This window comes from Lonchura striata, chromosome 12 (assembly GCF_046129695.1).
Source record: "Lonchura striata isolate bLonStr1 chromosome 12, bLonStr1.mat, whole genome shotgun sequence".
Classification (NCBI taxonomy): Eukaryota; Metazoa; Chordata; class Aves; order Passeriformes; family Estrildidae; genus Lonchura; species Lonchura striata.
The window spans coordinates 5,992,619-6,017,242 of NC_134614.1; the positions used below are offsets into that span (position 1 = coordinate 5,992,619).

A 24,624-nucleotide genomic window follows, 5' to 3' on the forward strand; every position below is an offset into this window, starting at 1 on the left:
CTCAGGAGGGAGCAGGGAATGACAGGCAAGGAGAGGCCCTCCTTGGACAGGATGTGGGAACACAGCCCCACTACACTGTAAGGACAGACAAAAAGAAATGCATTTTTCATGTTTTGGTACTAAAAGAGAACTGTGGTGCTCCAGCACAATGCCATGTCTGACCCAAGCACAGAATTACATTCAGTTCCTCTGCTGTCAAACCACAGCATCTGGCAGAGCCAGAGGGGCACTCCTGGGAGAGCAAACATCCACTTCTGACTTGTAAGTTCCAGCTAATGATCAATTCATCATACCCCTGAGTAAATCATGTTTGGATTCAGCCTGCAAAAACTGGATTGTTTAAGGCCTTTGAACACCATGTGAAAACATCTTTCATTATAAATGAGGATTTCCCTGCAGACACCAGGAGGACCACGTCTCCTTCGTCTTGGATTAGCATAAAGAAGTGAGCTTCCCCACGCTCCTGCCACTAAGTGTCAGCTCTGCCAGTTTGGCACATCATGGGCTTTATTCAGTATCCACCTTGTGCCCAAATGAACATTTAAACTATCCAAACAAATTTAAGTTCCATATTGCTGGCATTTGTAGGACTTGTTTGAGGTATAGCAACATCCCTTAAATATTCTTACTCAAACTTAGGTTGGTTCTGTTTGTATAATTCATCTGGGACTTCCAGGACGTGGGCACCATTCCTTTGTAAACTGCATTTCAAATGTATTGTGAAGGTTAATGCATAATGCAGTGTTCCAGGGCCACAGAACATCCCCAGGCTTCCTCTCCCCTCACGTCTCTGGAAATCAGGGGGAGCTGGGGGATGGAAAGATGGAGCAGCCCAGGGGAGAAGCACCCAGAGGTGCTGGTGGGTGAGAGGATGGACATGCTCCAGCCATGCCAGGACCCCAAATTCCCTGCCCTGAGCCCAGCGAGGGCAGCAGGGGAGGAGATTTCCACCCTCTGCCCCTCAGGTGAGAGCCACCTGCAGAGCTGGGCCAGCACAGGAGGGAGCTGGAGCTGCTGGAGGCACCAGCAGGAGCAGGGGATGGAGCAGCTCTGCTGGCAGGAGAGGCTGGCACAGCTGGCACCGCTCACCTGGGCAGGAGAAGCTTTGGGGCGAGCCCAGGGTGACCTTGCAGGGCTGGAGGGGCTGCAGGAAAGATGGAGAGAGATGATTTACAATGACAGGACACAGGGAATGGCTTCACACTGGCAGGGCAGGGTTAGATGGGACATTAGGAAATTAAATCTTCCCAGTGAGGATGCACCTGGCACAGGTGCCCAGAGCAGCTGTGGCTGCCCCTGGATCCCTGGCAGTGCCCGAGGCCAGGCTGGACACTGGGGCTGGGAGCAGCCTGGGACAGTGGAAGGTGTCCCTGCCATGGCAGGGGTGGAGTGGGATGATTTTTAAGGTCCTTTCCAACCCAATCCAGCCTCTGATGTGACTCTGTGACATTTAATGCTGAGGTTTGCACAGCCTTGCACTGCCCCAGCGCAGGGCACTGACAGTGGAGGAAGAACACCCTGAACCTGCCTGCTAAAAAAAGGAAACTTTGTAGGGTCCAGTCTGGAATTCCAGCCTCAAGACCTTGTCTACCAAAGAAAATATGACTTTTGGGACAGGTTTCTAACCAAATATTTATTATCAGGCTGTACCACCAGGTGGCAAGATTGCAAAATAAAGGAATTTTTTTAATTGTTCCTATAACCCATTCAGTCACGGCTGCTTCAAGGACAACTGGCTGGGCCATGGTGATTGTTTTGGGAGGAATTGGGCAAGTATTTAACATGTACCCAGGTGGGTCTGTAGAATAAAGTACTTTAACTTTTCTCTGTCACTCCTCATGTAGTCAACACTCAAATGCAACACGAGATTCGCAGCACATGAAAAAGGAAATTCTGGCCACCAGCTGCACTCTTTTGAAGAACTTGGTTTTCCCACTGTTTTCATCCTGCTCCCTCTTTCCCTGATAACCAGTTTAAGCTTTTCAAAAGAGCCTAAAACCTGACATGGCTGCAGGGAACCACATAACAAATGGGAATACAACTCAGAAAGATTAATAAAATTACTTTGCAAAGGGAGAGTAAAAACTTTACACAGAGTGTACTTACTATCATTTGGATAATTTTTTCCCATATATTTTAATTTCTCAGGTTATATCCTAATTATCTGTAAACCAAGACACAGTTCTAAGTTCTACACTAAAGGTGTGCCATGGACATACGAACTCAGTTTAAAGAGCTGAATTTTATAGTATGTTCTTTTAATTCAAAATTTAGGGAAAATATAAATCTCCAGGAACAACTTGGGAAGCTCCCTCTCTAATGCTTCACCCTTAGATCACAAAGGACACCATGTGAGCACTCATTCCACGTTATGGGATTTATTTATATCTAAACACACAGATATATGGCTAAGTGCTAAATAACAGGATACAAAATATTAGTAAAGCTAATACTGGTAACCAGACCAAGCTGGTGAGAAGCTCTACCTGACCCTGAGATATACAACACAGGAGAAACAATGATTCCAGAGATAGTTTAGGGATTTTTTTCTTTCCATTTGTAGCATTGCACCTGCTCCATAACACACAGCTACACTTCACAGATGCTTAAAATATTGTCATTATCCCTGGAGCTAGAAGAAATTAGGTAGGTGTAAAATAATCAGAATGTCAAGCACATTAAATGTCAAGCATAAATAAGAACCAAAATTGGAATCTCTCAAAGATGCTGGTACTCCCACAGTTGGGCAAAAAGTGTTAACTTCAATAACTGCCACCATTTGGGACTTGTATTATTATACAAACCACAAAATTCTCTGCCTTAATGGCATCAGCTTGAAAAATGATTTGGCATTAGAAAGTAGAAGTAAATGTTACCCAGAACATCAAGAAAACTTCCTGCCCCAAAATAGATTTTTATTTGAGATTCTTCAATTCAAACACTCCAGGGTATTGAAATTAAAAAGAGAAATAAAAAATCCAAAAGGTTTTGCAGGAGAAGGGACAGATGAGTGATGCAGGAGCCTGTGTTACATGAAATGGCACCAAAAATATAAACTGCAATATAAACTGCTGAGTTATGTTCCTTCAACCAATAAAACAAAATAACTTGTTCAATCAACTTTTAATTCCATAATCCGATCATCATGAAAATTAAAACCAAGCACTTTTTCCCCAGTGAATATGTACTAACTAAATATTTTAAAGTGGAGGTACCTAAAAACTGAATTAGATTGGAAATTCTTTCAAGAGATATTTGCTTTCATCTAACTGCATACCATCCCAGCATAAGTCAAGTCCAGAAATCTAAAAACTGCAGTTAACTGAAATTTAAGCTTGAAAAAAAATATTAAAACCCACACAGCACATTATGCCATGCTTAGAGAGTAACACCTATTCTGAAATGTCCAATGAATTCCGCACAAGTGTTTTGAGTTTTTTTTTTTTTCTGGAATCAACATTTCCTTTTCTTTCCACATTACCTATTTAACTTTCTATTTGAACTGTACGACCAAAGCAGATTTACAGGAGATTCAAAGCTTGGGAATGGCTTTGCTTTGAGGGCTTCAGCTGAGAAATTCCCTGGAGAATGTCTGTGGCCCTGGAGAAGCCATGAACCCATCACAGAGATATTCCCATGGTCAGAACATGCCATAACAAACTCACAAAATCCTCACAAAACACTGATTATTTAAATGTTCACGTGGAAATGATTCACACTCTTGGACAGAGGCAGGATGGAAACTTTTCTCATCTCTGCTCATCCTTGCAGCCGTGGGGCAAGAGCTGGAACAGAATCAAAGGGCAGACAAGTGGATCAAGAAGATCAAGAGGTCAGCAGAGCATTTGGCCCCAGCCAGAGGAATCAGGCCAGGGCAGCAAGGACACTGCTCTCATTTGCAGCAAGAGAGCATCAAGGTTAAACCACCTCCACAGAACCACGCTGCACAGGAGGGAAAACATCCCAGGGAGCTGAGCTTTAAAACTCCAATCTTCCTGTAAAGCTCCAGAACACATCACACCTCTACCAGCACGTGCTGTGCTGTGCTGTGCTTCAGACTTCTGGAGCCTGAGAGAAAACACTCAGACTCACAAACTTATCCAATTTTACAATGAACTGATAGAATTAGGGCAAGACAGATTCACTGCCCTGCTTTAAGGAATAAAGGCTCTCTGCACTGTTTAGGACTTGCTAATGTGCAGTGTTAGGATTACCATGCCAGCTTAAGCCTCTGTTTCAAATCCCAAACTAACAAGAAAATACAAAGTATAAAGGTATTAATAACTGGAATTTAAATGACATTAAAGGCTTTGTTGGCTTTCTTTTTTGCCTTATTAAATAGAAGGAAAATAGAAAAAACAATCCAAAATTGTATAAATAAAATGAGACAGTGCCATATAGGTGAGCACCCTTCCTTAAGGTCTTCATGAAAATAATATTTCCTCTTCCTAGAGAGTACTGTGATCCAGCCACAGACTCAGGTAACTGAAGTACATCTTCACATTTCAAAAAAAAAATAGTAAAATCAAATCCTCTTCACGTTCAAGAACACTCTCCAAAGCACTTACCCTATAAAAAGAAATCTGAGAGTACATATACCTGATTTATTTCAGGAGTCAAACAAAAATAACAAGAGTGCCACCTATCCTTCATTAGGAATAACAGAACTTCCTGTGGACTGACCTTGCTGCTAAAAGCCCTGCACAACAAAACCTGACAGCTAAGAACATTTAAAACTCCCCATCTGGGCAGAAACTTGGGGGGAGAAATGCAAAGGAGTGTTGCATGGAAAAGCAGGATTAAAAAGAAATACAGGAGGAGGAGGAGGATTTGGGAAAAATAAATCTGTTAGGTATCAAAAGGATAAAATCCAAAAGATTAAACCCAGGAAAACTCAAGATGTTTTAAAGCTTGAGGCCACATTTTGGGTTTCAGTAATGATTTTATGAAAGTAAGTTCGTGTGTAACATGCAAGGAGCAAACTTGGTCTAGAGGAAGCTGCTGTACAGAGGCAGCAGCTGCCACTGAACAGGAGCCAGGGAATGTTTATCCACTGCAGAGAGCTGGAGCAGGGAGAGGAGGTCATTATTTTCTCTTTTTTAAGTTATAGTAGGTATAGAAGTATTATATACTATATTATATAGTAATATATTCTATATATTGCTCATACAGATGAGCAATCCTGGCACCTGTACCAGGAAAATAAAAAGAAATTATTGCACCTAGTGATAAACACATAAATATATTTATTCTATAAAATAATTATAAATAAATATAAATATATACCTATATAAATAGAAATTATATCTTTATAAAAATATATATGTTTATATATTGCTTTATATGTGTTAATAATTTATTTAATTTATAAATATGAATAAGTATATGTAAATATATAAATAGGCATTATAGATAAATATATTTTTTTAATAAAAAAGGAGAAAAGTTTTCCTTTTTGGTCATGGCTCACAACCTGCTACATGTGATGAGCGAAAATCCATGTATTTGCATCTATTAAAATCCAATAGATATTTGTAGGCTTTCCAAACTGCCTACCACAAAAGGAGTCACATGAAAACTAAGCCACTATGAGATAATACAGAAGGCCTTTGCTTTTCAGAAAAATCTGGTGACAATATGAGGACCAGAGCTCAGTTGTCCTTGCAGTGGACACCACAGAGCTCTCCAGGGAATGGGATCAGCAGCAGAGACAAGGGAAGGGGAAAAGTTCCTCCTGTACAGTGAGGAGGGGCAGCCATGCAGAAGAGTGAAAAGCTCTTTCCATCTGCAGCTGCACATTAAGGCAAGAGATGAATTTCAACAAAAAAACAAACCCTACATTTACTGCTCAAATATGGGAGCTCTGAGCTGATCCCCTCCCCAGAGAAATGAGGCTGGGACAAAATAATGACATAAAACATGGCCTTATGGGACAACATCCCTCCCATTTTCACACAATCACACAGGACAAAAAACAGCCAAATATTTGTCACCTCTCCTTTGGAGAAGGCTCCAGGGAGAGCTGAGAGCCACTTCCAGTGCCTAAAGGGGTTCCAGGAGAGCTGGACAGGGACTGGGGACAAGAGGGAATGGCTGCAAACTGCCAGAGGGCAAAGTTAAATTGGATATTGAGAGGGAATTCCTGGTATGAGGGTGGGCAGGCCCTGGCACAGGTGCCCAGAGCAGCTGTGGCTGCCCCTGGATCCCTGGAAGTGCCCAAGGCCAGGCTGGACACTGGGGCTGGGAGCAGCCTGGGATGGTGGATGGTGGAGTGAAATGATCTTTAAGGTGTCTCCCGACCCCAACCATTCCTAATGCACAACCCACTGCCTGTAGGTTGGTCAGAAATCTCTTGATGATGAAGCAGTATTTTTCAAATCAAGTGGACAGCCAATGCTGACAGCTAAACAGTCATCTGCACTAAATTTCCCAGGAAATTGAGGTGTGAGACACCAAGCTCCAGGAAGCATTGCTTGCCAAGCAGATCTTCCTCGGAGACATGATTTACAGGATAAACAAAATGCAGTGTTGTGTTGGAAAGTAATGGAGGTTACCTCAAACCTGTCAAAATTCACAACTTCAACCTCCCCTAAAGTATTGCAACTGCTTTACCGTAGGAAAAAGGTGGGAAAGAGTCCAAATGAGTACTGCAACCTCTCCAAAGAACACAATGTGAACTCAAATAAAGATCATTCCATGAAGTTCCCCAGCAGAAGCTCCATGGCGAGAAGTCCTTATGGATTGATTTACAAATAAAACAGCGAATGATGGATTACCTATTGAGGGAGCTTTGCTCCAGTGGTTTATACAATACCAGTCCCTAAGTATAATTACAGCTATATAATCAATCAGGGACTGCATGTTATTTTACTCTCGTACAGATCTGTTTGGAATCACATCCAAGACATTTAAAATTGTAATCCAGTTACAGCTTAAAAAAATCTGCTGTATGGTCTCATCAGAGAAGTTTCAGAAGGATGCTATTAATAAGTATTGAGACAAATACAAAGAATGGCAAAAAAACAGAAGTGTGAAAAATATTTCCCATTAACATGTGCATATGGTTTCACTCAAAACAAATTTTCTTGCAAGAAACATGTTTATATAACAATATTAAGTTGTGACATTACCAAACTGCCTATAAGTTTATAATGGGGCCATTTTGATTTAGGCACCGTAAAAATTTCAGCTGGAAGGCAAAAGTTTCAAATGTATATGAAAATAATGGAAGTAAAGTCCTGGAGGAAAACTATTTGAGAGAAAAATGATAAAGACAAAAGAAACAAAGTGTTTTTTCTGAGCTCCTAACGGATGCCAAAAGCCGAAGGAAAGAGGAGGGAGATTGGGATTCGGCCTCTACCTCACACAAAGATGTTTAAGACAGTTCCAATAATTGCTGCCAGTGCAGTTAATCTTAAACTCTCTCTGCAAACTTCCAGTTTTAAGTGGTTCTAAGAAGCCCATCAAGCAGCAGGGGCCACCCGTCCCCAGGCATTTTTTGAGCACCCAAGTCCTTGTCAAGCTTACCAAAGCATTATTTGAGTAGCCAGCTGCAACAGGATTTTTAAGCAATTTTTAATCCAGCTCCATGCTGGGATGAAATAAACAATTTGTATAGAAGATTCTGTTGCAAATGTCAATTTTTTTCTTGGCATTTACTTGCTTTTGGGATCTGGATTAGCCTTCATGCTCGGCAGGACCGAAGCGGAACTGATACGTGATAATGCTAAAAACATAATAATGCAGGAATTTCTATGTATGAGCATTAACAGGCAAGACTCACCCAAGGAAATGACCCAAACTCTGTGAGTTTAACACTTCTCACTGCACCAAAGGAGAGACCAACACAGGCCTGGTATGAGTCTCCCCATCCTGTGAAAGTTGGGAGTTCCTTCTGATGGAGGAACAAAACTCCCACAGCAGGCAGGACACAGCTGGGCTGGCTGGGTGGGAACCAGGCACAGGGCACCCAGAGAAGCTGTGGCTGTCCCTGGATCCCTGCAAGTGTCCAAGGCCAGGCTGGACAGGGCTTGGAGGACCCTGAGATGGTGGATGGTGTCCCTGCCCATGGATGGGGTGGGTCTGGATGAGCTTTAATGTTCCCCCCGAGCCAGGGAAGCTCAGGGGTTTTTAAGGGCACCTCCCTGCTTGGACAGGTAAACCCCAGAACCACGTGCACATGCTGGTGTTTACAGCCCTGCCCTGAGGTGCTAACCCAGCTTTGTAGCAGTGTAATTCTGCAGTTTGTGGCAATTAAGGAAAGAGCAGGTGGGAAAACGAGACAACAGCTCGGTAGCAGGAATGTTCTTGGAGCTGTGGATTGGAGGAAGCACAATGGCACACCCACGCTGCTCAGGGCAGAGTGACACTTGTCTTTGGGGAGGCAGGGATGCTGAAAGAAAAGCCAAAGAGAGAAGACTCTTCAGGAGGAAAAGCTGATGCATGAACCCTCCCAGCGGGTGCTCAGCGGTGGGAGAAAGGTCTCAGCATTGTCCTCTACCACGGGTAAATTAGATTCAAGCGTATTTTTCATTATTTTCCGAGATCGAGGGGATAAACATGAAATCAGTGTAACAAATTGTTACTCTGGGAAACAAAAGGGGTACATTTGTCAGCAGCTATACATGTACATTATCATTTCAGAAGTGACACATTAAATATGGATTATTATGCTGGGAAGGAGCAGCACCATCCTGCAGCACCATCCATATTGAAGCCTTGCAGGCGGGCATCTGAGTAACTGCAGTCAAAAAAACATAAGGAAAAATCCAAACCCATTATATTCAGTATTTATACTTGTTTGTGACATTAAATATTTACTCTTTGCTTTCTGCTTTGAAAATATCAGATGCAATGCTTTTTGCTCCTCATCTAGCAAATACATAAGAATAAAAATAGTTAAGATAAATCCCTCGATGGTACCCAGAGCAGCTAAAGAAAGAGGACAGACTCTCCATATATAAAAGAAGAAGCAGGCACTAAGTTCAAAACTCCTCATGTCCCTCCAACTCCAAGTCAAGTGAACTGAAAAGGCCACTGAGAGGAGGGAGTCCCACACAAGTTGATTCACTCTGTGGATTGCAAGAAGTGTTTGACACCATTTCCCTGGAAAAGCAGGGCACTCTCCCAGCCCTGAGCAGCAGCATCCTCCCAAAGAGCCAAGAGCTCTCTCACCCTCACTTAGCCCAGAGCCACCCTGGTTGTGGTGCTTTTCCAGGCTTTGTCACCCTGGGTGCCTAAAGCAGCACATCCTGGATGCTGCAGCGCCAGCAGTGTGTGAATAAATGTGATGGATGAGTTTAAAAGGTTCTCTGCAAAGCTTCCTTGAGACCAAGGCAATTTTCATTGTCTCCTCCCTTTTTGCAGCCATTTCTGTGTGCTCTGCAACTCTGCAACCCTTCTTTCTCTCACACGATTTCCCAAAGTCACCAATAAAGCACAAACTGCTCAGTGAGCTGCTGCAGACTGCTGAATGATGGCCTTGCACAAAGCTCATCAGCCTGACTTGGATATTGCAATCACCAATAATAATTTAGATATTTCATGCAAAATGCCATCCTATTCCCCTCTCAGAATTACCAACCTTCAAAAGCTCCTTCCTAAGCCCATCTGAATCACTCAGAAATAATGGGTTCATTCCTTTCCAATTAATTCAACCTGGTTTAGGAAAAAAGCCACAAATTTTATTTGCTTCTGAAACAGTGGCAGTTCCAGATTTCTAGTACTTGAAAGAGTCTCTGTACAGGTAATAATACTTGCCCAAATGTCTATTCCTTTAAAATTAGCACCTAAAATTAAAAAAAAAAAAAATCTTCCATATCCTGCAGGATTTCCTTATCTGCTTAACTCCTCAAGGGTTTGCTGTAAATGAGGTGAAGAAATCTAATAATGGGGCATATGAAAAAATAACCCTCCTGACCTTGTTCCAGGAAGAAAAGACTTTTAAAAGGTAGATGCAAGGTACAAAAAGGCAGAGAGCAGCAGCAGAGGTGTGTCAGTTCTCCCAGGCAGGACACAGCCCAGAGCTGTGCTCAGTGCAGCTCTGCGTGCAGGGAGCAGCCAGGAAGGTCCCCAAATCATCAGGTTAAGTTTATCCCCAGCTGGCACATGGAACATCCACTTGGTACAGCAAAACCAGCCAGAAACAGGCTGTGGCTGTGGCTGTGGCTGTGCCCTCCCCCTGCCAGCTCTGTGGGAAGCTGAGCTGCCTGGCCAGCTCTGTCTGTGGCTATCAGCCCAGCGTGGCTGCAGAGCAGGGGGAGCAGCAGACACCAGCTCCAGGTGCTACAAACTGGTGTTCCCTGCCTTCTCCAGGGTGTCCATCCCTGTGCACAGCAGGGGGATATTGAGTCTCTCACAGGCAATTCCAACAGCAGTTCCAGGATTTGCTCCTAATTCTTGAAGCAATCCCATTTTTTTTTTTTTTTTTTTACAGAGGAAGTTTTGGCTGGAGTTGTCAGGCTGGCATTTCTCTGCAAAGCATTTATAGCTGGGAAGAAAAGACAGGAAGGTCATGAAGAAATTCTTCTCTGGTGAAGGTACCCAGACACCAAGCAGCCATTTGGGAAGTAGAGAAAACTGAAATTAAATTTAATTTTTTCCCTGTGAGGGTGGGCAGGCCCTGGCACAGGTGCCCAGAGTAGCTGTGGCTGCCCCTGGATCCCTGGCAGTGTCCAAGGTCAGGCTGGACAGGGTTTGGAGCAACCTGGAATGGTGGAAGGTGTCCCTGCCCCATTCTAGCATTCTATATACTCTATATATTGATTCTATAAACTCCCCTCCCAAGCAGGAACATCTCAATGCCAAGATTTGTCCTAGGAACAAAAATTCTGTTCAGTAGAAACCTTCTCTCATCACCTTTTATTGTCCCTAAGTCCATTCTGCTCCCAAAGTTTGGACCCAGGGAAGATGCATTTCATATAAGAGTGAAAGCTGGAGTGGAAATAGCCCTTTGTAAATGATGGCTCTGCATTACACCCTGAAAATTCTTCTTGGGAAATGACAGACAGCTCCAGCTATGGTCAGAGGCATTGGATGGATTGTGTGAATGCTGCCAAAGTGCAGAGAACTCAAAAGGTCAGGACAAAGACCTAGCAGGAAGACAAGGAGGCAATCACATTACTCATCAATTTTCAACAAAATGAGAATTTCTAAAGTACAAATGATGCATTATTAATTTTCAACTTAAAGATTATGCAAATACTCAGGAAAACAGGTGTAGTAATAAAAATTACTTTGCTCTTCAGACCATTAAACCAACCAAACACTGGAGTTCTCTTTCACTGATGCCCCAAGCCCCCAAGGGCTCAGCTTTGCTGGCAGAGTTGTGTGGATTTAGTCCTCACTGCTTAAACCCTGCCCAGCCAAATGCAGCCCAGCAGCCTCGTGCTGGCAGCTCTGACCATCCAGAACCACAAGTCAAGCTCTGTTCTAACCCTAACACTCATCTGAAAAGCAACCTAAAACATTCATCATTTTATTCAGAAGATAGTCTTAAAATCACTGTTAAACTCATTTAAGGAAAGCATTATTTTTTAATGTGCTCCTAATTTTCCCTTATCAAGGCCAAACAATCATACAAATAGAAGCATAGCTTATTTAAAACCAGAACAAACTTGACAAAACATTCCCACATAATTGTAAGGGGCAGGAATAACCATCATGGAAAGAAAGCAAGGCTTAGTTTGCTTATCAGAAAATAAAGCAACTCACCAAACATCTAAAAACACAAAAATGTGTTGGGAATGATATGAAAAAAATTCTCTTAATTGAAAAATAATGGCTTGTCTGAGTTTTATTTTCTTTGCATCTTTAAAAAGGAGATTCAGACAGCTCTGCATTCACATTGAATCTAAATATAATTGCAGTAGATCATGATGGTTCTCACAGAAGAGATGACATATCAGTGGCAGGCAGACCCTGATGAGGATTAGGATAATGGGGAAGAGCAGAACTCTCCCCTGCACAGCATTTTTCATGCACACTCTACATCCCCACAATCAAAGACCACAGTCACCTTGCTGAATAATGAATAGCAAAATGAAAAGAAAATTAAGGAGCAGCAAGCAAAGGAGAGAAGATTCAAGCTGACATTTGCAATGAGGGGAAGTTCCCAGTGGCTGCTCCAGATGGCTGCAGCTATTTTGGCCAGACTACCTGGCCAGGACAGAGCTGCAGTGGGGGAAGCACAAGGGGACAGGAAGAGGGAAAGGAACAAAGGGAAAAAAACAACCACTGAAAAAGAGATTTGGAGCCTGCAGGCCACCTAACTCTGGAGCTTGAGAATAAGAGAAAATTACAAAATAAAATAGTAACGCACAGTGACCATTTAGGAAAAGGAAACCAATTACCACTTGGGATTAGACAGAAATTTATTTTGGCTACTGTATGGATTCATTATCTCTCCCATCCCTGGCTTTCTATAAACATAATTAAATTGACCATTTCTTATGAGTAAATCTTATATGTGCTTTAGGCCACATAAAGCATCTTGCCATCTAATTGTATTTTTCATCTGTACTTTCCCCCATCGACCTCCCTTACAGAAGTGGGAAGAAAGGAAAAGCCCTTCTGTATAGATTCATCTTTTTTGGTTGTTTGCCTTAAGGTCCAATGCATATTCTAGCTGTCAAAAGTGATTTCCCTGCTCACTGAGCAAATATTCTCAACAAGGATTTTCTTTTATACTTCCTACTATTAAACAATGATTTTACAGACACAGGTAATAGAAATGCAGGCAGGTCAGAGTGCATCAAAGATTTATCTCTGGGCAGGAAGTCAAGTTTCATTAAATATAAAAATGAAGTTTATGTAAGTGGAATACAGGGTTGCTGCGAGTTGGCTTTGGGACATAGGTGACAAAGTTGCAGCAAAATTATGAAAAACGTAACAACAGCCAGCAAAAACCTTACATGACCCCAGTGTGTTACTACTGTATATTCCTACAGGTGAATATTCCACTTCTAGAAGGTTGTTTTAAACAATATCTTGAACAATACATCAAAATATATTTAAAGACCCAAAACTGGATTAAGTCCTAAGTCCTGATGCCTGATAAAACCAAATCTTTTGTACTCCCTAACACTGGGCATAAAATGAGAAATAAGCCACAAAGTAAAAAAATGTCAAACAAGTGCGGAAGTGGTGTGTCTGTAAATGTAAAAATGTAAAATGTAAATGTAAAAAATGTAAAGCAAGTGTAGAAGTGGTGTGAATCAGGTGTGTGTCTGACAGCAAGGTGTGAGCTGTGTGCCAGTGCAGAAGGGCAGAGCTGCCAGCAGACCCAGGGATTTGTCTCCACAGTGCCCAACTCAGCCTCAGAAGGCTTTTCAGTCTCAAACTCAAGGCTTTTCCCCAGGGCTGTATTTAGGGGCCTGAGTGGAAATGATGCCAGGGTTCTCACAAACCTGCTGGAGCCCAAACACAGCCTGGCATAAAAAAAAGGGTACAGCCTTGGGGAGCTCCTGCCAGAGCGGCTGATGTCCTGCTAAGAGGTCTCCTGGTGAGCAGGCTGACGGTGGAACAGCATTGACAGAGCTGTAAAGCCCAGCACATCAGAGTTTTAAATTATCAAAGCAGATAACAAGGAGCAGAGGATTACTGCAGAGGCAAAACTGAGCTGGAGGATATTCCTGTAAATGCAGCCAGGAGAAGCCCAGTCACGTTTTCATTTAGGAATTCAAACACCGGTGGCCTTCAGTAGTTCTCAGGAACCCAATACTGGATACTGGAGTATTTAGGTCCAAATAAGCACTGATTACCACTTCAAAAAGTTCCTGTATTTCTTATTCTGAACACCAGGTATCAGCATCTGATGTAGCTGAATTCCATTACTTGTCACTGTGTGGGCTCCCTACTGCAAAAACCCAGCTAAACTTGATGTATTTTACAAATGCTAAATGCACATGAAAGTTAATAAAGAGAGAGGTCCTCACAAAATGTCTAAAGCTTCTTTAAAATCCTTGCAATATTTGAACAGTTGTTTTGAGTAAACTGCTAAAAGGAATTAAAATTCAAGCACGATCAGATACTAGGAAAGATTATATTCCCTAAAAAAATCAAATAGAAAACTCTGAAATATTTCAGACAAGCGTTTCTACGTTCATTAAGCACCATGACAAAACAATAAACCAGAATATGGAAAGCAAAGCATCAGAGCATCAGGAGAGTTTAGGAAATTGAGGATGGAACAACATGAAGACAAACAACTTGTCAAGCAACAGACATTTCCCTCACATGAACAAACCTCCAAACTCCATGATGTGATGCAATTTGGAAAATGTCTGGATGTCAAAAGATACCAATAAGTAGGAAATTGGGTGTTTTTTTAATGGATATAAGAGAAATGCAGGCAATACCATCCCATCACTAGGAAAATAATGGTGTAAATACTAGAACAAGGAAAGTACACACCAAACGTGTATCATTCATTGCTGTTGCCAGCGTGCCAGAAATGTGAGTATAAAAACAGGGCTTTTTGTTTCTTTAATTAATTAAAAATAATTAATCCATTAATAAAAGCCTGAGGTTTTTTGAGGTTTTTTTTAAATTAAGTCATGTCTTGGGGTTAAACAATTTTAAATAGAAAACATAATCAAATAGGGTTTTTCAAAAGAATTGTAAGATATCTGTGTTAAAAAAAATGAAAAATAACAAGGCTTCATTTTTTCATTATTATTATAAAACATGAAATGGAAACTACAGAAGAAGAAAAAGATGCTCCCTGACAGAAAAAAAAAAAATTATTAGGACTATTAAAAGAATCCAAATTTGTACAGAAAACAATTTTTTGCAATTAAAGTAAAGCATGTAGTCTAGAGCCCATGGGTAAGAGATCTGAAATAAGAAAAAGATACGGGACAATACAAGACAAGATCCAAGCTTTCAATGCAAAAACAAGTAAACTTCTGATTTCCAATATTGTCAAGATTTTCTGATGATTAGGAAAGCTACAGACCTTCCATGGCTCTTGCTCCTGAGGATACACAGCTCTGCACTCTGCTGCAACAGCAGCAAGAGCCCAAATAAAGTCAAGCTAAGTTAAAAGTTCAGCCAGAGAAGAATGCCAGTAATGAGAAGGCACTGAGAAGGGACCATGAATGGAGAATGGTTACACAACAGAGAGGGGAAGAAATCAAGAAACCCCCTCTGTGACTGGCTGAGCTAATGAAGCCTTGCTTGCTTCTCTGCTGTCTAATTGTATGCAAGATTAAAATGGAGCTTTCTTCCCAAATTAGTGACGTCTCAGGAGATCTTATTCCCCAGCAGCTCTTTGGTATTCAGCAGGGATCATCAGCCTTTTTCTTAGGGCTTGCTTTCCCCTCAGCCTGGTCATCTGCTTTCCCTGCTGGCAGGAGCTCCCTGTTTTCTGTCCCTACCTGCCTGCCAAATGGACTCACACTGGCCCAAGGACTCAAGAATTACTGAAGTGGAGGAGGGGAAAAAAAAGGGATGAATGTTGAGACACACCAAGAGATTTGGTCTGAATGTTTCCAAGGGGAGCTACTGCCAAATCTTTGCAGCTCCTCCTCAGTCACTTCAGCTCCTCGCTTTGCATTTTCCCTCTCCTACCCCTACTCAGAAGCACCAAGTCAGGAGAAGGAATCTGGGTTTTGGGGAATGAATCACCTTCTCAACACTTCTCTTCATGAGACTCTTTCCTCTTTGGAAACTCAGCAAGAAATCATACATATGCAACAGAAAACCCAACAAAGTCAATTTATTTTAAGCCCGGGGAAAGGGAATTAAAAGCCAAATACTTTGCAGGAGTTAAACCTGAGCCATTTGCTGATTATTAGCAATGAGGACAAAGAAGGCAAATGGTCACAACAAACTTGTCAAACCTTCCCAGCACCTCCTCGTGGGGGAAGCTACCCTACTTTCCAGAGTAGTTTTCCTCAGACTCATCACTTTCTGCTAACAGATGGGAAGCTGAAGATAGAAAGAGGCATAGTTTATGCCTAGCACCAAGGGGAGGGAGAAAAATTATCTCAGCAGGAGATTCTTTAAAAAAAACAAAATCAGCAACTGTCCTTCTCTTTAGAAACCAGGGAAGGGGGAAGTGTTGAAGACAAAGGATCACAGACTTTTCCTGGCGCTGCCCATGTTCTGAATGCCAAGCCCAGCTCCTCCAGCCTCTTCTGCTCTCCTTGCTCCTTTGCCTAATCACCCAGCAGTGCTCACATAACAGCAGTAGGAGAAAAAAAGTTCCTTCAGAAGTCTGACATAAAGAGTTCTATAATGAAAAAGGCTTCCTCATACTCTATAAATTGGAAATATGTTTTTTCTGTAAAACCCAGAACATTTCAGCTCATCCTTAATCCTGAATTCCTGTCTGGATTAGTTTCTTCACCAAGTAGTCAGGATTTCCCTAACTCAGAGATGGCAAAACACTCTGTAATGATCCAGCAGCAGGACAAATCCTGGGATACACATTGAAATATTGTACAGTGAAATGCTGGGATGTACATTAAAACGGACTCTCTGATGCAGATCGGATTTTATAATTTGCCCTTGAGATCTACAGATTTCCTGAAATTGTGATGATACTGTAAGAATGTCTTAGGTCACTTAATGTTTTCTTCCTTTCCACCATTATGGACACATGAGAACATCTATCAGTAGTGGTATTAAATATGAAAAAAACCTCAAACACCATCCCCACAACAAATTAAGATGAACTAAACACCTTCAGATTGTGATACTTTAATACTCAAGGGGGGAAAGACCCTATACTAATTCAGCAAGCTTACCTAGACTGGAAAGGACAAAGTGCTAACAATTTTTAGCATTATTTGTCATCATTTTCTAGATGCCAGCACACACTCCACTTAAATTTCCATGTGTTTGTGCATGAACGTGTGCCCTTTTGTGTGCTTACATTAAAATGCACACGCATTTTGGGGACAGTGTCACCAGGAGCGTTAAAACCACATTATCTGCACACAACTTTAAATTCAGATTGGAACCTAAACCAAGGAATTTGGGAGTGATTCTTTGGTTTTCCTGTCAGTGATTTACCAACTAAATTGAGCAGGAAAGGGCTGGTTTGCTGCAGTGCTAACGTTCATTGTGGAACATGAGTCTTGCCCAAACCCTCAGCAGCTCAGGGCAGAAGGAACAGCATTTGCACAATACTGATTTTCAATTTTTTTAGATTTCTATCCTGTGTGGGTGCTGAGGGCCTGGCACAGGTGCCCAGAGCAGCTGTGGCTGCCCCTGGATCACTGGAAGTGCCCAAGGTCAGGCTGGATGGGACTTGGAGCAGCCTGGGACAGGGGAAGGTGTCCCTGCCATGGTAAGATGTGGAATGAAATGATCTTTAAGGTCCTTCCAACCCAAACCATTCTGTGATTTCTCTTTAGTTCCAATTTCAAGAGCCAGCTAAGAGAATGCAGGGATAATTTTAAAATTATTGTGTGTATAGTTCTTCAAGGGAAAAGCTTCCATTTCTGTCTTCCCCAAGAGAAAAGAGGTCACCAGAATCAGGGTGAGAATTTTTCCAAGGAAGTTTGCCTTTGACAGGGCAGGCATGGAATTGCATGAGTGATTCTTACACAGGAGTGTGAAGATAATAATCAAGCTCTAAGAAGGCTGAAATTCACAGGAGGTCTATACACACATATAAACCCTGAAATAATGGAAGGAAAAGTTTAGTCTCAATGTCTCTGTTATTTCTGAACAGATACCAGGTGCTTAATAGAAAAACAGAATACAAATACAGAGGCCCACACCCCCAGACACAAAACCAGAAGTGAGCCAGAATGGTTTATTAGAGATATCAGAATATCATCAACTATTTAAGTGCCTCTTCCCTTTTGGGAAGATAACTGCAGCCTCTTTAGACTTGAGAAATCTACATGGATTTGGACAAATATGGAAAATGGAACTTGAGCTGCCTCTTTAAATGCCAAGTGATTATAGGATGATACTTTTTTATTTTTTTGGGGTCCATAATATGACCACAGAAGAAACTGCACCACAGCAAGCTGCCTGCCATGGGCATTAAGCACTATTTTATCTTGGAATTTCATTAGACCATCAATTGAGACAAGCACTAACAGAAAAAATCAAAAAGAATTATTTACCTACAAGCAGTGCAACAGATTAAGTTACCAATAATTACAGACATAAAATAATGCAGACTAGTCTACAATGTGGTTTTGTGAGCTTCTGTTTTGTTGGGAGTTTAATTTTGTACCATTCTTATAGAGTGTTCTGCAGTGTCATCATAAAGAAAATTTAAACCAGTTTCTCTCATTTCCCTAAATCTTTCTGACTAGCCTAATATATGCCTTGATTTATAAAGTCTGTGGTTATTTACAGATTTGCCCTCCATCATTCTGAAATGAATTTTCCTTGAACGGTCACTTCCTGTCTGAAATCTAAGAGAAAGTAATACAAGGAGAACTTTCAAGGATAACCTTGACTGTGAAATAGGTTATGGAGCCTTTAGTTCAGAGGATCCTTGCTGAGAAACTACTACAGGTGGTAGAGTGATGAAAACAGTGAAAGAATTCTGGACATGAAAATGGTAAATAAGACCCAGGATGAGCATCCTTATAGTGAAGACAGGCCTCTCATCCCAGATTTCCTTTGGTTCCCTGAGAGTCTCTGATTTCTAGCTCCCTATCACACCCTTTGGTTACAATGATTTTGGGAATGCTGGAACTTCCCCAGACACGTTTCCAGAGCCAGCTGGGTTCCCCTGGTGCACAATGAGCTGCTGACAAAAGTGATATTAATGGGGAGCCCATCTGCTCAGCTACCAGAGGAGCCCCTGGAGCAGCAGAGCTGCCCCAGCCCTGGCTGTGCTCCCTCTGGGCTGGCACTGGGGCAGGTGCCAGGGCACAGCCCAGCTGTGACCTCCAGGCTCTGCTCACTGAGACCTCCAAACTCCAACCTTCCTTATGAAAGTCGACCAAAAACATGTGCCTTCCCTTTTTACTCCATTTAACGTTCACTGCTGGACATTCAAAACAAGGTCGAGAATTGAGGGTGTTCCATTCTCACTTGTTAAACAGAGGGATGGGCACTACACAGATTTCTCCTCTTTCAGACCAACCCTCAGCTGGGACAGCTCGGAGCTGTGTGGGTGGCAGGACTGCAACAGACACTGGGGGGTCAAACTCCAGCAGCATCATGATTAGGTTTACAAAATTATTTCTAATCAAAATTATTAAATTATTTCTTATTTTTTAAAAAGTGAGAAAAGCCTGAAGTGGTTTCATTTGGCCAAAAAAAAGGATGCTTGATATGCAGATGTTGTTTCATTTCTGATTAAATGAAAATTGAACTCGATTAAGGTGGGAGTTGGAAGATAAAGTTAACCTGAGTTACCAGCACCACCAACCTAAGATGATTTCACATAAAGCTTGAGGAAATTTTATCAAAACTATGAAAAGAAGATTTAAATATTGAAAACAAAACCAAAAAACCTCGTTAGCTAGTCTGCCATACCTTATGTTCCAGTGCTTAGTTTATATGTTATCAAAACAGAGGTAATTAGGTTGGCATTATATTCCAGTACATAAAAGCTGCTGAAATTTTCATTTGCAGAGATGTTTAACCATAATTTTCTTCACACTTTGAAAGTGAATATAGACAGTCTGCCTAATGTCCTCTTATGTAACATGCACCAAATGCAACAGAAAGTAATATGGCATAAAACATATCTGGGTATTTTCAATTTTACTTGTATTTCATACATAACACATTTAACCTGACAAGAAGAAAGGTAATAAGAATAAAAGTCATCAATTTGAAATAGTATTTTTTGGTTCTAATCCTTAAGCTATGAAAGAAAGTCTAAGTTTCCATGGAAAATGTTCTATTACTAAAAAACAGAAACAATATTCAGATAATAAATCCTGAGCAATAGACTTTTTAGCTGCTAGTAGGTGAAAAAATACTGCTGTCAAGTGACTAAAATAAGCATTCAATTCTCTAACAGTCTAAAATATAACAGATTTCACTACAAAATCAAAGTGCACTCAGGTATATGAAATACATGACACAAAGGACATCCACAATCACATTAGAAAGATTTTTTAATTTACAGTCCCAATAATAAACCTCCTTTTTCACGTGCTTGATAGAGAGGGCAGATATATGGAACTGCTGCTCTTCTGCAGCTTAGCACAAGCCATTCCCAAGAAAGAGAAAAAACAGGATATTGGGAAGTGCTGCTTAGAGCTGGTGAGAAGCATTTTTGTCTTTAACGTAGTGACCCTGCATTACCAGAGGCAGATGAAAATTCCTGACACCTCTATTTCCTTAAATAAATGAGAATATTCAATATTGCTGTACAATAAAAAGGCTTTTTCTACTACTGAACTTTTATGTCCATTTATGGGGATTGTAGACCAAACCATAAAAATATCCAGCAGATTTGGCTGCTTCTCCTGGACTGGGAAATTTGCCTTTCTGTCAGGAAGATGGGTGCCCATTTCACCTGGCCAGGAAGACTAAAGAGGAACCACCACAAACTTCCACACTGGTATTCCTGTAGCAACATCATCCCCACTTGGATCTTCTTACATCAAAGCTTGTCATGGAAAAATGGATGTTCTTTATGACATGATGCATAAACAGCCATTTTTTACCCATTTCTACACTGGAGAAATACCTGCATTGGCCATAGCACTTTAATATATGTCTGCCTACTGCCTTAAAACACTTTAATAGATGTGCTACCAGCTATCATACCTGGATTTAACTTATTTTAATTGCCAGTCTCAAAACCAAATGATAATAAAATAGCTGTTGGACCTGTCGCAGCCTGAACATAGAAAGAACTTAATGCCATATTTTCAGCTAGTCAGAAAATTATTTTTAAATAGAGAGATGATGATCATACCAGAGGACATCATCAGCTTTCACATTCAAAATTCCTTTTGTTGGTTGCAGCATATTACATGGCAAAACAATTAGAGATAAATACAAAAATATATATAAGCATATATATATATGAGTTAGGTCTGGAATAGAGTAGCCAAGGAAAATTCAGGGAGACACAGAAGCAAAAGAAAGCCCAAGTGTGTGTTAATTTATTATTATTTTACACAGTCCCCTCCCAGGTCATTCTGTCTGAAAATTAAGGTGGCTTCAGGACCACACTTCCAAAGCTGTCAAAGACTAAAGAGAACTTGACAGCTGACAATTTACTGCCACTGATTTTAAAAATATCACATAGATCAGCTCCAAGAAGGGTATCATGACCCACTAAAAGAATGCAAAAGGAAACATGAATTAAAAATGTAAATTCTCTCAAAATGAAAATTCTATCAAAATTCTCTCTTTTATTGTATAAAGTTCCTTTCTCTAGATAATAAAAAAGCTGCCAACTTGTTTCTTCTTAATTTTTTTTTCTTCTTACTTTTGTTTCTCCCTTTCTTTTTTGGCTTTGGATATTCAAGAATCACAAAGAAGAAAAGAAGAAAAATTAAACTATATATAAAAATATAATAAGAAACCCACAATTATGATTTTGAAAATATAATTTTAAAGCCAACTTAATGATATTTACACTCACATTTGCAATATTCATTTCCCATGCTGGATCTCCCAGCACTTGGATCTTAACACCACTACTGATCCATGCAGGCATCTGCAGAGAGTATTTTGGAAAGAGCATATATTCGATTCTGGTTTTTGCCTCAGGATGGAGACAGGACAGCAGTGATGACTCCATTAGAAACACCAAACGTCCTCATGTGAAAACCTAATTTTTGTCTCTAAAATCTTGAAAACTTATCTAAAAAAGAAGCTGAAGCATGCATTAGATGCTGTTGCTCATCTCAAAGCCTGTTATGTACAAGCTCATTTGCCAATCCCCCCTTAGGGAGAGGGAAATGCAATTCAAGAGGTGCCAAAACAACATTTTCTTGCACTCCTAAGAGTGGTGGCCAACACATTTGGGCCAGCTCCCTTCCCTGGGTGACTGGCAAGGACCTGGTTGAGCTGCAATTACTGCTGGCAGCAGGAACTGCCTCCTCTCCACAGCTTTTGGAGAACCAATTCACTTCTTTCCAATGGTTCAGGCCATAAAAGTGAATTCCAAGTCTCCCACCTCCTATTTCATGTTCATTGTTCATGTGCACGGACGCTGCTCCGGAACAAAATCCTGACATCCTGTTAAGGATCCCTGCCTGAGTCACAAGGCACAGGAAGAGGCTTTAGAGGGACTGCTTTGTCCCTGAGCTGTTCCTACAAAGATTTATGGCAAAAGCAAGCTGCTAAAATGGTAATGGAAAAGGGAGGAATTTAATGTGGGACATAACCTAGGCAGTGCTATAACCACGCTGTAAAAATTTCAGCAGGAACCTTTTCTGTGCCGACTTTTCGAGGAGCCCTTCTTTGCTTCAGATATTTGCTCCAGCTGAAATATCAGGCACATAAAACACCCAGACAACGCCACCACCAAAAGCATAATTAGAGATTTGGAAGAACAGCTTCATCAGATGTCCATTTAATTCTCTCTTCTGGCTCCAAGAGTGGCAGCAGCAAATGCTCTGGAACAAAAATGCTCCAAATAAGAGGAATTAGAGCATTCTGCAATCTGGTAAAACCCTTTCCCGTGGAAAGGTTCCCTGAACTTCTCTCTAGCTCTTCTTATAGAATATAAACAAGTCATACTTTAATTACTGTAAGCTTTCACATACTAATGGAATATAAGGAGATTTAAAGAAATTTAGAAAGCAGCAATTTGCTTTGGAGTGATGTAATTTTACTTAATTGCTTCTAATTAAAATTATTCTACAAATGTAAAACAAAAATGTCTATTAATTCTCTGCATAAACTAAATTTAGATATCAACTGAGTAGCTTATTCACAGTATTTACTATAATTACTGCAAGACTTTTGTAACTTTGATGATTTAAAAGTTTGGAGGCTTGATACCAAATAATGGTTTCTGCTGCATAAAGCAAAATAATCTTTCAAACTCCCAGTGCCTTTGTACTTTGACTGTGACTCACTAAATTTACATTGTGTGAAAGTACATGTAGGAGTAAAAGCACTTATGTATTATCAAGAAATATGACATTATAATCCCATGAAGTTACTAGTTATAGAAAAAAAATAAAACTGCTCCCATTCTCTTCCACACCTAAGTGTAAAGTGAATACCTTCCATTAATTTTACCTTGGATTAACTTTAGAAAGAAAAAGGACACTTAATATTTTTGCATATATTTTAAACTTCACTTTTAACAGAAAGTCTTAAAATCAGCCATGAAACATAAAAATTGGAAATATCTTTCTATAAACTCTAACTCAATTGAAAACAATTATTGTATATTAAATTATCCTGTGATTTGTGTCAAATCTGACAAAAAGTTGCAGACAAAGTTGGGATAGAAAATTAAAACAAAAAAAAGTGAGATCATTCTGCAAACTTTTGTATTTTAGAAATAGACCAAATTAGGTCCAAAGACAGGGGTTTTTTAATTTCTTATCTTCCTTATTCTCTCTTCACGTTTTTGCTTCCTAGATGTACATATTGTTCTTCAAACATCCAACAAGCAAATGCAACAGGGTCAATGTACCATTCTGAGGTGAAACTGGCTAATTTGAGTAAAACCAGTACTTAATGCAATTTTCTTCCTGCAGATAAGCCATTTTCTTCTCCAAATTCTTTAATACTTCAAAGTCAGTGCATCACAAGACAGCCATGCCTGATTTTATTCTGTGGGGAGATTCCCTATGGAGCTCACCCCACTAACACCTAAGCATGGACCTTTAACAAGAAACAGAAATCAGGAGGAAACCAGCATGCTCAGAGCTCCTCTTGCTGTTGGGAATCATGGAATGGTTTGGGTTGGAAGGGCTCTTCAAGCCATCCAGTGCCACCCTTTTCACAGGGACATTCTTTTCTCTCTCAGGATTTTTCACAGAGCAGCACAGAGGAAAAAAAGAGAAAACAATTTCTATTTCTGCTCCTTGTTTTTCCCATTTGGAATGTGTTTGGAGAATTGTTTACCTGTGGTGATTGCTTGGTTGGATTCTGGTGAGGATTGTTTGAGCCTGATGTCAAAGCCAACCCACCTGGGGCTGGGCTCTCCAGAGAGGGTCACGAGTCGTGAGTGAGTAAGATATGGTAGTTAGAACAAGTAGGTTTGTAGTTTTAGTATCTTCCTTTAAATAGTATATTCATGTATTATAGTATAGTTATAATAAAGAAATCATTCAGCCTTCTGAATTGGAGTCAGACATCATCATTTCTTCCCACTGGGTTCACCTGCATTTTACAATAACCCCTGCCATGGTATGGACACCTCCCACTGTCCCAGGCTGCTCCAAGCCCTGTCCATCCTGGCCTTGGGCACATCCAGGGGCAGCCACAGCTGCTCTGGGCACCCTGTGCCAGAACCTCACAAGAAAGAGTTTCATCCTAATAGCCAACTTAAATTTCCCCTCTTTCAATTTGTATCCATTACTCCCTGTCCTGTCACTCTAGTTCCTGACAAAGAGCCCCTCTCCGGTTCCCTGCAGCTCCTTCAGACACTGGAGGGTGCTGGGAGGTGTCCACACAACCTTCTCTTCTCCAGGCTGAACAGCCCCAGCTGTGCCAGCCTGTCTCCTTAGGGAAGGTGCTCCAGCCCTCCTATCAACATCATGGCTTTCC

At 40.9% G+C, this 24,624-nt stretch overlaps 1 protein-coding gene across 10 annotated transcripts in view; it reads right to left on the minus strand.

Annotated features, from left to right (window-relative positions):
• Positions 1 to 24,624, minus strand: part of ATP2B2 (ATPase plasma membrane Ca2+ transporting 2) — a 396,907-nt gene that overhangs the window by 259,779 nt on the left and 112,504 nt on the right. The window contains exon 1 of one of the 10 annotated variants that reach the window (XM_077786057.1): positions 14,957 to 14,975. The exons of the other annotated variants lie outside the window; for them this stretch is intronic. The gene's annotated coding sequence lies outside the window, so the exon portion shown is untranslated. Of the gene's footprint in view, positions 1 to 14,956; positions 14,976 to 24,624 lie in introns of those variants that run through there. 10 annotated transcript variants of the gene reach the window in all.